Genomic DNA, 14,277 nt, shown 5'->3' with positions numbered 1-14,277 from the left:
CGATTTATCAAAGACAGTTAATAAAGTCACGTTGATTGTGTATATTTTTGCTTTATTTGTTTTGACATTATTATTAAATAATATAATAAACTTTCCGAGAATATAATCTTATGACTGATGGAAATAAATCAATAAATTTGAAATAATATTTCATTAAAATATTTTAAATTATAATTACAAAATTTATCTATAAATTTTTTTTTTTGTTTTATTTATTTTTGTTTAGTGGTTTAATTTTAGGCTATTATTATTAATTTTTTTTAAATTGATAATTGATCTTTTTTATTATTGTTAAATTTATTATTATTTATTATTGAATTAAATTTATTGTTAAATTTTGAATTTTTTAAAATTTTACTTTGAAAAATTGACAAGTAGTTTTTTAGCTGTTATTTTTTCTAGTGCTTATTATTGAGATTTAAATCTCAAAAATATTTTTAAATATGAAATCAGATATTGATTAAATAAATCCAACTTGTTTTTATGAAACAGAATATATTTTTATGAATGCAGAGTCAATCTAGACACTTGTTTCGATATGAAAAACTCTGAATTTCTTTGAGTAGATTCTTCTACAATTGCAGAGCCAAGCATTGAGCTATAGATAATTTTTGTTTCAGTCAAGATATTCTTTTTTCTTTAGCTAAACAAAAACCCAATAATAATTTTATAAATACTCATTTATTATTAAATCACCTGCCACTTACAATTTACCTGTAATATTTTGTTCAAAAAAGAAAAATTAAATACAATTTTTTTTCGCCGTTAAATCATAATTTTTTAAAACCAACCCTTATTTATATTTTCAATATGATGATATTAAAAAATAAAAATATTTTTCACAAAAACGCTTGCGCAAAAATTGACTCATTCCTATATCATGATCCCATCCAATCCCATAGCCCCATCAGCAACTATATCAGCCATCAACCAATGTAATGTTTCTCTTATTGATTTTGTGGCTAACCCGGTAAAAATCATAGCGAATTTATTATAATATAAATTTTTTCAAAATATAAATAAACTCTATTTTCCTTCCAAATCACAGCCCAATTGCCAAAAGAACAAGAAAAAAAAAATCCTTTTCAATTTAACATAATACACACATAAAAAAACGTGTTTGTAATTTAAAAAAAAAATATAATAATAAAATAAATTTACTGTAAAAAATGACCTATACACTTGGCTGCTGATATGGGGATGGTGACAAGAATAAATATATATAAAAAAAAAAAATAAAAGAATCAAGGAAAGACCTTAACTTCCAGCGCCAAAGGCGTCAGCGTCGATAGGTCAAGGACACTCCCGAGTGGGTACATCTACCCTGGGTCAGGTCGACAAGCAGCCCCTTTTTCTTTTCGTGCATTTACACCCCCATAATATCCCCAACATATTCCACATTGTCTATATACACATTTGTATATTTTTCCTCTTCAAAACACTTGTCAAATAATATATACAAAATTTATTTTCATTTTCCATCAATCAATTTTAACTAAAATTTGATTTTTATTAATTGAACATTTTAATTATGCATTTATATGATTGATAGTATATTTATTTTCAAGTTTTTTTCATTGGTTTGATTGTAAATATATTGAATGTAAAATAAATTTAGCGATGATTAATTATATTAATTAGGAAAAGTGAAAAGTGTTGACTGTATATAGGTATGCGCATACTTGAGTGTATACTTGGTGTACAAGCCTATCTATGTGGATTAAATTTATCGCGGATATATGTATATGTGTTATCAAAGTAAAGGGAAAAGCCGTCGGCCACGTGCCTCCGTTGTATACATGCGTCAGAGAGTGACTTTGTACATACATATCCAACGTGCACGACTCTCGTTTTCGTGCGGTGCCGTATTGAAAGGGAAAACGAAAACGCTTGGGCCACGCTCCACCTACATTTTCATCCATTCACGCAGACCAAACGGGTGAAAATGAAAAGAAAAAATCTCTATAAAAAAAAGAAAAAATAGTCAGAGATTGACTATATATATGAAAAACGAAAAAAAAAAAAAAGAATAAAAGTGCAGTAAACGAAACAAAAAAAAAAAAAAAGTACCAAAAACAAAAAAAACATGAAAACACATATACAAAGGATAAAAAAAAAAAAAAAAAAAAAAAAGAGGATGAAAGCGATCGAGTGGGTCTAACGTGTGGAGGGTTGCGCGAGGCAAACGGATCCGGCGTGATGTTGAAAAGTGAACCAAACAGCCGGTTAAAAAATAAATGAAAAAAAAAAAAAAAAAATGTATATATAAAATACAGGAAAAAGAGTAAATGCATAAATGCAGATTTTCTATACACGCATAAAAATCAACCAACAAAAAAAAGTGAAAAAAAAAAAAAAATCTAGTGTTGATTATAAGGTAAAAAAAAAAAAAAATAGAGAGGGTGATAAAATGAGGAGGCTGTGTTGTAAAATATTGGATGAGTATCATACAAAAAAAAAAAAAATGATAGCAACATCTATTCACAAAGTAAAAAAATTTCAAAAAGGGGTAAATGTATAGCGCTATGTAAAAAATTACATAAAAATTGTAAAATCATTTCAAGTATAAAAAAAAAAAAATTTTCTATATGTGTAAATTTTATTTATAAATAAAGTATAGAAATTCTCTTTTTTATACAAAAATGCATGATAAAATGATGAGTTGGTAAATGTAAAATAACATGAGTTAAAAAAAAAGGTAGTATGTTGGTGTATGTATGTATGAAGATTGGCTAAAAAGGGAAAATGAAAATAAAGAGGGTTGATGGATGAGAATGAAAAGAGAAGGGCTGAGAAGAGAGGTGGTTCAAGGGGGGTAGAAAAAATAAAATGAGGAAAAAAGGTAGGGAGAGGAAAAGGGGCAAATGGTAGAAAGCTTCGTTGCTAGGGATGAAGTACGTAGGTATTGATCTATTTAAAGCCTAGAGTACCAAACGAGGTCCTTATTAAAAAGCGGAATGAAACAAGGGACGTTTACTTTCTCTCTTTTTTTTTTCTATCCTTTTAAACTTTTTCATTTATTTATTTATTTATTTTTATCCTTGTCTTTATTTTCCCCTATTTTACTTTGATATAAAATTTTATCCTTTTCTTTCATTTATATATACTTTATCTTTATTATTATTATTTTATATTTTACCTTCCCTTTTTTTTGTATAACTATAATAAACTGAGACCTATGCTTTGTATGTATGGATCTACCTTGTTTTTCATCGACTTTTATTTGCTCTTAAGTTTCTTTATATTTATACATGTGTGTGTGTATTGTAGTTACCTTCTTTTCGCACTTTTGTTTATTTCTATGGTAGACTCTTATTTTTACCCTATGTATTTCTCCCACTCAAGATACGAAAAAAGTACCCTAAAGATATTCTCAAGATAGGTAAATACCACCTTGACTACTGGGACCCCTTTTTGTATATGTTTTTTTTCTTCTCAATATAATTTTTAGACGCGAAAAATTAAAAGAAAATATAATATTTTAAAAATTATTTTATTATTGATTTTTTATTTGAAAATTATGTAGTTTTATTGTAATTTTTAGGTATTTTTATATTTTATATACTCAATTAATTAAAGAGTATTTTAATATTGCAAAAGTTGTTAATAATTGTCATCAATCATGTGACAATAATATTTTGATATTTTATACGAAAAAAAAAAATATGAAATATAAAAATTTGACAGTAAAATTTATTAAAATATGGAAAAATAATTCATAATCCATTGGGGGATGATATGACGAAGGGGTTGTGGAGTATAAAAAAAAAAATAAAAGGGGTTAAAAAATGTATATCTGTATGGTTTTGTAGCACGCGCAGTCCAGTGCCCGGCGCGCGTCGATAGATATAAAATCCACAATTTTAAAGCATTTTAGTATCGATCCTATTTTTTTTATTATTTTTATATATTTTTTTTTTTTTTATTTTCTGCCCTAGACGAGAGAGAAAAATAAATAGTGAATGATAAAGATAAAAAATATGAGGTTGACGATATGGTGGGAGGTCGTGCACACGACTGGTAGAAATTAAACTCACTCCCTTATATTTTTACATTTTTTTATAATTCTCATTCCATCTAAATTTTCATCTACCATCATATATGAATTTTTGTTGGAAAAAAGCACTGTATATTTTGCCAAAAGCGAGGTGAATGAGGCAAGTGTTTTATAGAGGGGATAAAATACGCGCACAGTTACACGAAATGTATAAGTGCGTTAATGCATAATCAAATTTTTGAAATCCGCTTGACACCCTTGATTTTACTGAGAGAATATTACTCCCAAAAAAAAAATTAAAATATATATACATTTTGTTTTTATCCTTTTACGCAATTTTCGCACTTTAATATTGTTATTATACCCTTGGAATTAAATACTCGTAAGTCCAAATGAAAAATCTAATTTTCAACTTTTTTTTTTCTAAAATGTTTTTTATATTGTACATTGTTTAAATAATAAAAAAAAAAAATTAAAAAGAAATAATTATAGCTAATGATAAACAAGACCATAAACTTGTGGTTTTTTTTTACCTCTAGATTTTTTTACTATCTAAATTTAATTTAGAAATTTTTTTCTGCAAAAAAAATTACTAAAAATATGGCAGTTACGCTTATTTACCTCCAATGCTATGATATTTATATATTTTTCTTTATTATCATGATTTTTATATTTTCTATTATATATAGCTCAACTAGTAACTCTTTATGTCTTTCTAAAATTAAAAAAGATAAAAAAAATCCATATAAATAATAAAAATTTATAATCTTTTTCTAGACTTTCTCACGCACAGAGAAGCAGTACTAGCCCATAATTCTGTCACCTTATATTTTGCACCCTTCGACGATCCCTGTGTATCACGCCCAACTGGACAGTATTTATCTTTATCATCCCCATACATTTTCACCCCATCATCATATTATTTCTATTAATAAACACCAACATTTTCTTTTCTTATAATTCCCTCAATAAAAAATAAAAAAAAAAAAAAAAAACCCTCATGTATTATTGCTACAAATAATAAAAATAGTTTTTGCTTTTTTTTTTTAAATTTTAAATTGAATAATTATATATAAATTTTATTATTTCGTATTTGATTTTGACTTTTTGACGATACTCGTGAGACAATCTTAGCTGAAAACCAGTTTTATATGAAATAATAAAAAAAATGGCAAAATATAAAACAAGACAGGGTTGTGGCTTTTGTATAGAAACATAGAATATTATGGTATAGAACCATAGATATATAGAAGCCATCATCAGAGAGTAGGAAAATCCATAAAGTTATAAAATGTGCGGAAAGCGTAATAGTACGCACCGCGCAGATTAGTTATGAAAATATATAAAAGGGAACGAGATGATGGTAGTTGTGTGGACCAGAGGGGATATGACAGAGGTAAAAAGTTGGAGTTTGGTGTGCTATGGATGAACGAAGTGAGGTAGGGTGACTCTGGCTGGGTCGTTGAGAGGGCTCAACTTTTCCAACTAGAACCCCACCAATCCCTCTTTTGCCTTTCTAATGGCACACCCTTCTCATTCACTACCGCCTGTTTTATGTTTCATTCGCTATTTTTTTTTTTTTTTTTTTATTATAAATTTATCATCCTCTTTTTAATTCTTTATATGGTTTTTTTTTTGTTTTTATTATTATTATCTATTTTCTATCTGTGAAAAATCAACCAAGTTTGTATATTGAATTTTTTTTCTTCGATCTAATTAAAATTCCTAATCGCCATTCGCCAGGTTTTTTGAATTTACATTATGCTTATTTTAGAAGGGTGGAATTTTTTTAGGGCTTCTGTTTCAGATGCTAAAGTAAAAAGCTCCTATTTTATTTTGCTATTGACTATTTTTTTTTTTTTTTTACTGATTGAAGAAGAGCTTTTTTCAACAGACGAGCTTTTTTTATTGTTGGCTGTTTTTCTAAAATTATTTATTAATGTATTTTTATTAAAATAAAAAGCTCTAATAAAAAAAAATCAGAAGCTTTTATATTTAGAAAATGTAAAAACCTATAAAAATATAATTTTTTAAAAATTTAATATTCATAATTATTTTGTGTTTTAAAATTGTTTTTAATTTTTGATTTTCTTTTTTTTTTACATTTTTTTTTTTATAATAATCTTTTGATGTGTATCACAATGTAAATGCAGTGTATTTATCATCACCCCTAATTTCTTTTTTTTTTTTTTTTTCTATATTAGATATGTGCAAGTCCACCCTCAAGATATCTTATGAACCCTTGTTCAGTATGATGCAAGCGAAACTAGTATACATACTTGAAAGCCTGCGGGACAACACGACCCTTCTCTTTTCCTGGTTTTGCCATGAGGGAAATTGGTCTATCGAGCAAACAAGCAACTTGTTTTTTATATATATATTTTTTTTTTTCTCTATCTACACATGTATGTTTTACACTCACAAACACACACGCATATATATATGCTAACCAATACTGCTTTAATTTTTATACATCCCTTTGCATGCATCCTTTTACTCGTTATCCAACTATAAACCATCCACGAACGATGCATCAAAAAATTCGCAGTATTAAATCAATTAATTGGTATATATTTTTCTTTTTTTTTTTTTGAATTCGTGCACTCGTGTATATCAGTGATATTTTATCCATTTGAACACGCTTTAAAACTAATTGAAATTTATTTTTATATTTCAGTTTAAATGGTATTCGCGGTAAATTTTGATATTATCGTTTAACGTACAATGGACAAAAAATATTTGTACAAGCATTGTACGGTGTTGTATAAAGAAAATTGCTAAATTTAAATAATTTTTATGAAATTGCAGATGAATTTGTTTACTAAATTTTCAGCTAAAAATTGGAGGCTACAAAAATGTAAAATTATGAAATAAAAATTTAAATATAAAATTACGGTGGACATTAATGATTAAATTGTAAAAATAAATTGTAAATTTGCTTTAATGGGCATTTTAATTAAATTTATGGTCAATGTAATATGGATATAAATAATATATTTTGTTGCGGTATCAATAATGTACTTTGGCATATACAGTGCCTGGAACTTCTCAATCGACCGTTTCATGTAATTTAAATTTATGATATATAAATGAAATATTCAATTGCATATTTATCTTACGGATACAGCTTGTCCTTGACATTTTTATATATATTGAATAAATAAAATACAAGTTTTTAATTTAAAAAAAAAAATGGCCAACGAAAGCAGTAGCTGAATAAAGTTATTAGTATTCAATATTTAGCTAATAAATGTAATAGATATGAAAAGATGAAGCAAAGGAATACTTTTCTAACTAATTATTTCCTTTGAAAATGTACTATTTGGCAGCTCACTTATTTATGATTCATCTACTGCTTCTTCCCTTTTAATTTATATTTTTTAAAGGCCAAATTTATTACGTATTTCATTTTTAAAATAAATAAAAATGTCCGCTGAAAAGCTGCATCTACGAAAAGATTTTTACTTTAAGGAATTAATTTGACTAAGGAATTATTTCTTGAAAACATAATTTTTATAATTCAATTTTTAGTTATCTTTTTCCTTAGCTACTGTTTCTTTATTTCTTGGATATTTTTATTTATTTTATAAATAAAAGACATGTAAATTTATTTTCAAAATACAAATATCCAAGGAAAAGTATAGCTAATAAAGATGTTTACTATAATTAATGTGACTAAGGAAATATTTTGAAACATAATTCCGTTTCAATTTTATATTATAATTTACTATTGCGTTTTTCATCGGATATTTTTTATTTATTTTATATATAAAATACAGTAAATTTTTTCAAAAATACAAATGTCCAAAGAAAGCAGTAGAAATGAAAAAAATGTACTAAGGAATTTATTTTATATATAAAAATAAATGTAAATTTTTTCCAAAATGTCAAAGGAAAAGCAGTAGCTAAGGAAAAGATGTAGTTTTGAATTGAGGCCGTTGAAGTTATTATATGCCTCAAGGAAGTATTTTAGTCACATTACCTTTTAAGCGAGCCTTTCAGCCACCGCTTTCCTCACATACCTTTATTTTCTGCCTTTTATAAATGAAATACGTAGTTTATTTTCAAAAATACAAATTTTCAAGGAAAAGCAGTGGCTAATATTTATTTAAGGGCTAACTTGCTTCATTAATTAGGTATTTCAGAAATCTTTGTTCATTATCTTAGTTATTTTCTTTTTCTTTACAGCCGCTTCTTCCTTTCACATTTGTATTTTAAAAAATAATTCTAGCATATTTTATTTTATAAAATAAATAAAAATATCCAAGGAAAACAGTAGCTAAGGAAAAAATGTATCTGGTTGTTTTATACTAGTCACATTACTCCTTATTACCATCTTTTTTTCTATTTTTCTTCCCTTTTATAATTTTAAAAATAAATTTATATGTATTTATATATATAAAATAAATAAAAAAATGTCCAAAGTTGAAAAGCAATAGCTAAGGAAAAGATGTAGTGTAAAACAATTCAATGTGACTATAATTATTTCCTTGAAACATAATTTTAAAAATTCATTCTTAGCTACCGCTTCTTCCTTTACATCATATTTTGAAAAATAAATTTCATACGTATTCTTACTTATAAAATAAATAAAATGTCCAAGGAAAGTTGGTGTAGCTAAGGAAAGATGTAGCTAAGGAATTAATGTGACTAAGGAATTATTTTGAAAACATACCCTATAGCTCACTTATATATCTTTTTTTTTTTCTAGATTATTTTATTGGTCATCTCTTACATGTATTTTCATTTTATAAAATAAATAGTTTTCAATGAAAGCAGTAGTTGGCGAAAGATTCATAAGGAATTAATTTGACTACGAATTCACTTTGGAAACATGCTATAATTATTTTGCAGCAAAAATTTTTAGCAACATCTCTTCCTTAACTACTGCTTTTCCTTGATATTTTATTTATTTTATAAATAAAATACATGTAAATTTATTATTTTTTTCAAAAATACAAATGTCCATTTAAAAGCAGAAGCTATGAAGATGTAGCTAAGGAATTAATGTGATTTAAGGGAATTTCCTCTTGAAACATAATTTTTATAGTTGATTTTATTATATTTTTTTTCTTTCAGGCTACTGCTTTTCCTGATATTTTTATTTATTTTATATATAAAATTTATATAAAATTTTTTCAAAAATACAAATGTCCAAAAGAAAAAGCAGTGAAGCTAAGGAAAAGATGTAGCTAAGAATTTATTTTATATATAAAAATACATGTAAATTTTTTCCAAAAATACAAATGTAAAAGGAAAAAGCAGTAGCTATGTGAAAAGATGTAGTTGGTGAATTGCAGCCGTTATTCATGCCCCGCGAAATATTCTTTCTTATCATATTAATTTACGGTATTTTTCTATTACTGTTATTTATTTACAAACCGTTATTTTATTTTCAGTACACAAACGTCCATGAAAGCTTAAGTAGATAGCGTAAAGATGGGCTAAGGTTGCTGAAAGGTTTTGTTTATTGTTATATTTATTAGCCAGGCTTTTTTATGAAAATTTGTATTTTTGAAAATAAATTTACATGTATTTTTATTTATAAAATAAATAAAAATATGCTTTAAAATCAGTAGCTAAAGATTTAATTGGTTAATTAGTTTGCTGAAATAGTTATTAATAGTACATTATTTATTATCTTTTATTATAAATTTTCCTTGGACATTTGAATTTTGAAAATAAATTTACATGTATTTTATACAAAATAAATAAAAAATGTCCGCTTAAAAGCAGTAGCTAATAAAGATGTAGTGTCAGAATTAATGTGACTAAATAATTATTTCATTGAAACAATTTTTTTTATAATTTTAATTCCTTTGGTTACATTTTGTTACTGTTTTTCCTGACATTTGTATTTTTGAAAAAATAAATTTACATTGTAAATTTATAAAATAAATAAAAAATGTCATGAAATTTTTATAGCTTTTAAATATGTAATTTTTATTAATTAATTGATTAAGGAATTATTTCCTGAAACATATTAATTGATTATTTAATTTTAGTTAAATTTTTTCTTAGGATATTGATTTCATTGGACATTTGTATTTTGAAAATAAATTTATATGTATTTCATTAGAAATAAATAAAAAAATGTCTATGAAAAGCAGAAGCTAAGGAAAAGATGCAGTTAAATAGAATTAATATTAAAATTACATTGAAAAAATAATTAACAGTTAATTTCAATATCTTTTCTTTAGAGTTAATTATTTTTTGATATTTTTTATTATTTGCCTTATAAATAAAATATATGTAAATTTATTTTCAAAAATACAAATGTCCAAGGAAAAAGCAGTTTTTAACTAAAAGATGTTTTAGCTATGAATTAATGTGACTTTATTAATTATTTTTGAAAACATAATTCTAGTACTATTGTTATTATATCTTTTTTATTTTTAGCTATTGCTTCTTTCTTTGGATATTTTTATTTATTTTATATAAAATACATGTAAATTTTTTCAAAAATACAAATGTCTTAAAGAAATTTTATTAGCTATGAAAAATTTAACTAATTACACAATTTTCTAATGGTTTTATAAATAAAATATTAAATAAATTTTTCCATTAAAATACAAATTTTCATGATTAGGGGAAATTAAGGAAAAGATTGCAAAGTAAATTGAGGCTGCCAAAGAATTATAATTGTTCTCAAGGAAATAATTTCAGTCACATTAATTCCTTAGCTGCATCTTTCCTTTTAAATAATATTTTTCCTTATTTTATTTTATAAATGAAATATAAATATATTTTTTCAAAAAATACAAATGTCCAAGGAAAAGTAGTAGCTAAAAGATGTAGCTTTGAATTGAAATGGCTGCCAAAGAATTATTTTTCAAGGAAATAATCTTAGTCACATTAATTTTTTAGCTACATCTTTTTAGCTATTGCTTTTCCTCAACATTTGTATTTCCTTTTGAAAAAATAATTTACATGTATTTTATTTATAAAATAAATAAAAAATATCCAAGGAAAAATCAGTGTGCCAAGGAAAAGATGTAGCTAAGGAATTGAGGCTTGCCAAAATAAATTATGTTGCACAAGGAAAATAATTCCCTTTTAAATACATTAATTCCTTAGCTACATTCTTTCTTAGCCACTGCTTTTCCTTTTTCATTTGAATTTTTGAAAATAAATTTACATGTATTTTATATATAAATAAATAAAAATGTCCAAGGAAAGCAGTAGCTATGAAAAGATGTAGTAAAGGAATTGTGATTCAAGGAATTATTTTGAAATATACTATAGCCTCCTCACCTGTAGCTCCATCTATTCCCTTATTTTTTGCTTTTCCTCTTGACATTTGTATTTTTGTAAATAAATTTATATGTATTTCATTTATAAATAAATAAAAAATGTCCAATTGAAAAGTAGTTAATTGAGTAAAATGTATTATGAATAATGAAAAAAAATTATTTCCTTAAAACATACCTTTGGCAGAATCAATTATTTAGAGTCTTTTTCTTTCTTATTTAATGCTTTCCCGATATTTAAGTTTTTTGAAAATAAATTTATATGTATTTCCATTTTATAAATAAAATGAAAATGTATATGAAAAGTAGTAGTTAAGGAAGATGCAGCCAAGGAATTCACGTGACTCAGAACATTTTAAAGTTACAATTCTTTTGGCAGCCCACTCCCTTAATATCTTTTTCTTAGCTACTTCTTTCCTTGACATTTGAATTTTTAGAAAAATTTACATGTAATTTTATATATAAAATAAATAAAAATATCCAATAAAGTGCTGTGCTAAGGAAAATATGTATATCATAATTAGGCTAAAAAGTGAATGAGGCCATGAAAGAATTCTTAGTCAAGCACTCTTTTAGCTACATCTTTCCTAGCTACCGTTTTCCTTGACATTTGTATTTTTTAAATAAATTTAAATGTATTTTATTTATAAAATAATAATATTCATGAAAAGCAGTAGCTAAGGAAAAGATGTAGCTATGAATTGAGGCTGCCAAAGAATTATGTTTCAAGGAAAAATTCCTTAGTCACATTAATTCTTTTACTAAATCTTTTCCTAGCTACTGCTTTTCTTTTTGAAATTTGTATTTTGAAAATAAATTTAAATGTATTTCATTTATAAAATAATAAAATAACCAAGGAATTAATAGTTGGAAAAGATGCAGCTAATAATTAATGTGACTAAGAAATTTCTTCTTGAAACATAATCTTTGGCAGCCTAACGTGTTAGCTAAATCTTTCCTTAGCTACTGCTTCTTCCTTATTTTGAAATTTTGTATTTTGAAAAAATTACATGTATTTTATATATAAAAATAACAAAAATATTTTGCGAAAAGCAGTAGTTAAGGAAAATTATGCTATGAATTAGGTAGCTGAAAAGAATTATTATTTAAGGAAATAATTCCTTAGTCAAATTTAATTTTATTAAATCTTACTTTTCCTTAGTTACTGGTTTTCCATTATTTTGTATTTTTGAAAAATAAATTTACATGTATTTTGTATTTTATAAAATATTTAAATTTCCATTAAATGGTGTATATTTAAGGAAAAGATTTAGCTAAGGAATTTAATTGCCAAAAATTACATGTTTCATTTAAATAATTCTTTTAGTTAAATTAATTATATTTTACTACATTTTTTATTAGCTAATGCTTTTCCTATACTTTGTATTTTGAAAAATAAATTTTACATGTATTTTCATTTATAATATGAATAAAGTAGTAGTTAGTAGTGGCAGCTAAGGCAATTTTTTTATTCAAGCGGGAATTTACTTTGAAACATAATTCTGGCAGCAAAAATCTCTAGCTTTCATCTCTTCCTTAGCTACTGCTTTTCTATTGATATTTTTATTTATTTTATAAATAAAATACATGTAAATTTATTTTTCAAAATAATAAATGTTTATGGTGAAAGCATTAGCTAAGGAAAATATGTATTTAGAATAATTTATAAGGGATTATTTATTAAAATATACCTTTTTAAAAGTTTTTTAAATTAGCTACATCTTATCCTTCTTACTAATAATTTTTGGATATTTTTATTTATTTTATATATAAAATACATTTAAATTTTTTTTAAAAAAATACAAATGGGGAAAATTATAAATGAAAATATGTAGCTAAGAAAATAAGGCTGCCAAAGAATTATGTTTCAAGGAAATAATTTCTTAGTTACATAATTTTTAGCTGCATTTTTCCTTAGCTAATGCTTTTCCTTTTGACATTTTTATTTATTTTATAATGAATACAAAATTTATTTTTTCAAAAATAAAAATGTAAGGCGAAAAGCAGGAGTGCTACATGCTAAAAATTGAGGCTGCAAAGAATTGCTATGTTTCAAGAAAATAAATTCCCTTTTATTCACATTTAATTCATTAGCTAAATTTTCCTTATCTACTGCTTTTCTTTTGAGCATTTTATATTTTGAAAAAAATTTATACGTATTTTATATATATATAAAATAAATAATATCCGAGGAAATCATAGCTAATGAAGAGATGTAGCTATGAATTGAGGCTGCCAAAGTAAATTTTACTCTTATTAAATAATTCCTTAGTCATATTAATTCCTTAATTGCATCTTTTCAATTTAATTACTGCTTTCCTTTTAATATTTTATTTATTTTATAAATGAAAATACATTTAATTTCTATTTTTTCAAAATATTAAATATTAGCTAAGTTAAAAGATAGTATAATATTAATTTCAAGCTAATTATTTCCTTGAAACATAATTATTTTGGCACCCAAATTCCTTAGCTACATATTTCCTTAGCTAATGTTTTCTTTTCTTGATATTTTTATTTATTTTATAAATAAAAATATATGTAAATTTATTTTCTTGTAATATTAAATGTCCATGGTTAAAAGCATAGTTAAATAAAAAAATATAAAAATTTTAATAATTCTTTTTAAAGAGAATTTTTTATAGCCCTAATTTCATACATCTTTCCTTAGCTACCGCTTCTTCCTTGACATTTTTATTTTATTTTATATATAAAATACATATAAATTTTTTCCATTAATATTTCTTCCAATAAAGTAGTAAATAAAAAAAATATGTAGCTTAATAAATGATGCTGCCAAAGAATTATGTTTCAAGGAAATAATTTCTTAGTTACATTAATTCTTATTTGCATCTTTTAATTACTTACTAATTTTCCTTTTGGACATTTTATTTATTTTATAAATGAAATACATGTAAATTTATTTTCAAAAATAAAATGTAAATATGAAGCATCAGCTGCGAAAAGATGTATAAGAATTTAGGTAGGAACCAAAGAATTAAGTTTCAGTGAAATAATTTCTTAGTCACA

The sequence above is a fragment of the Aphidius gifuensis genome, linkage group LG2, assembly GCF_014905175.1.
Source record: "Aphidius gifuensis isolate YNYX2018 linkage group LG2, ASM1490517v1, whole genome shotgun sequence".
Taxonomy (NCBI): Eukaryota; Metazoa; Arthropoda; class Insecta; order Hymenoptera; family Braconidae; genus Aphidius; species Aphidius gifuensis.
Note: the sequence above shows the minus strand (reverse complement) of the source record.